Source organism: Pteropus vampyrus, unplaced genomic scaffold (assembly GCF_000151845.1).
Source record: "Pteropus vampyrus isolate Shadow unplaced genomic scaffold, Pvam_2.0 Scaffold85, whole genome shotgun sequence".
Classification (NCBI taxonomy): domain Eukaryota; kingdom Metazoa; phylum Chordata; class Mammalia; order Chiroptera; family Pteropodidae; genus Pteropus; species Pteropus vampyrus.
The window spans coordinates 508,302-510,665 of NW_011888866.1; the positions used below are offsets into that span (position 1 = coordinate 508,302).

Consider the following 2,364-nt stretch of genomic DNA (forward strand, 5'->3'; position numbering starts at 1 on the left):
GAGAGCTATTTTCAGGGTTCAAGGTAAGTTACTGCTTCTGAAGATAAGAGAAGCATTTTGAGCTCCCCCTGGGTGCAGGGCCTTCAGTTACAGGGGGTAAGGCCCAAGAATCATAAGGATGATACTCTCTCAGTATCTGGTGAAAGGACTCACATGCCTGCCCCTTTACCTGACCTGTCCTATGCCCCTAAGAGGGTATAAGATCGAGGGATTATATTCTGGAGATGATGTCTAACCAGGAAGAACGATGGAAGATGCTTTTAAGGCCAAACCCCCACTTTTGGGCTCCCAATCGCAGCATGTAGTCATTAATTGCCTTCTTCATCTGAAGCCAGACCAATTGCTACTGCCAAGATAAGCCGCCACCCTCACCTGAGGATAGAGAACTTTCTGCTTTATGGACACCTGTGGGCTGGGCACTGTCTTAAGCTCCTTCTGTATACTATCTCGCTTGCCTCTGCCTTCCAACAGCCCTCATTGACAGATGCCATCTGAGGCTCAGAGAGGTAAACAGCTGCCCAAGATCGTGGCGAGAGAGCTATGAAGGCCTCGGGCATGCTGGGAGACTACAAGGTGGTGGGCACTCCTGCTCACCCCCAAATGCCACACGCTACCCCTCTTCCACATGCGCCTAACCATGTTGTTGCCAGGTCTCGCTTTCTGGTACTATGTGTCTCAACTAAAGAAGATGAAGAAATCTTCAGGGGAAATTGTCTACTATGGCTGGTGTTCGAGAAATGCCCCCTGCGAGTGAAAAGCTTTGGCATCTGGCTGCACTACAACTCCTGAAGTGGCACCCACAACATGTGTCGGGAGTACTGTGACCTGACTACTGCAGGTATTGTCACCCAGTGCTTCCGAGACATGGGGGCCTGGCACTGTGCCTGTGCCTACCCAATCCAGATCATGAAGGTGGAGGAGATTGCAGCCAACAAGTGCCACCGACCGGCAGTCAAGCAGTTCCACAACTCCAAGATCAAGTTCCCGCTGCCCTGCAGGGTCCTGCATTGTCCGCACAAGCCACACACTTCACCACCAGGAGGTCCAACACCTTCTTTTAAATGCAGGGCCTCCCTGTCCCCTGGTCCGCTCAAATAAACTCCTTGGTAAAACTGGGGTGCTCAGAAAAAAAGAATCCAGAAAGTCTGAGCTAGAACCTAGAGCATCCCAATTCCCTTCATCATAGGCCTGCACACATGTTCCCTCATCTGACCACATAGCAAACATGTGCACCAGACATGGGCTATCATCTTCAGTGACAGATGCAAAGTGAGGCTCAGAGAGGTAGTGCAGCCAGCCCCAAACCGCCCAGCAGATGGGTGGCAAGGCTGAGCATGGAGTGAGGATCTCAGGGCTCCTTCTGTGTATCTTGTAAAACCCCTGGTTAGATCTGGTAAAGGCCAGGTCTGGCCAGGGCAGTAGAGAACCAGGTCCTACCTAGCAGTGGGGTCTGCAGACCTCCCTGGTCCCCCCACCCCCCACCACTTGGGAGAGGGCAGAATAAGTTGTGCTCCCTGGAGCGCATGCATCTGGTTCTGTTTCCATTCCCGGCCACTCCTCAAAGAGCTTTTAAAGGTCACTTTTTTCCCCTCAATTTCAAGTGGCTTAGGAGGCAAGGCCCTAGCTTCCGGTCACTGAGGTACCACCCCTTCTGGTAAGACATTCCTCTGGTTCCCATCACTGTGTAATCAGGCCAAGGCACTGAGAAAGACATTTTCAGTATTCCTTGCTATGCCCAAACTGAACCACTCAGTGACAGATGCCCAGAGAGACGAGGGCCAGAGGGGACAGGGCATGTATCTTGGCAGGAAGAGAGATGGCACGCTCAAATTGGGTCATTACAGGAGAAATGAAGAAAGTGGCTATCCACAAAGGATGGAAGGCTACTATAGGGGTAACACTAGTGACAGCGGGGCTCTCACCTCACCTATACCTGGAGTTGGGGGCACCACCACCTGGAGACTGAGAGGGCTGTATAGAAAGGGCCACCTGACAGGAGCTGTGACTCTGGATAGTAGTTAAAAAAAATAAGTCAGTGTAAGTCAGCCCTGCAGGGAGGGAGCCAGGAACGAAGTCCCCTGACCACCCACTCCTCCCCACCCCACCTTCTGCCGGAGCCCCCCATTGAGAGCCAAGGTCAGAAAGCCCAATGATATAACCCAGAAGGGCAGCCTCCTGGAGCACAGAGCAGATGGAGAGAGTGGATCTGGAGGAAACAGACAGGAGCCATACAGCACAGGGCAGGGTGAGGGGCTTGCTACTGGAATGTGGGAAGCATGGTATCTGTCTTCCATATTTAGCACTTCAAATACTTGCTATGGCTCCCCACTTCCTACAGAGTGAGGCCCAAGTTCTCAGCCTGGC

At 52.4% G+C, this 2,364-nt stretch overlaps 1 pseudogene; it reads left to right on the forward strand.

Annotated features, from left to right (window-relative positions):
* The first annotated feature begins 6 nt into the window (after nt 1-6).
* LOC111742013 lies at nt 7-1,562 on the forward strand (annotated as a pseudogene).
* The last annotated feature ends 802 nt before the right edge of the window (nt 1,563-2,364 follow it).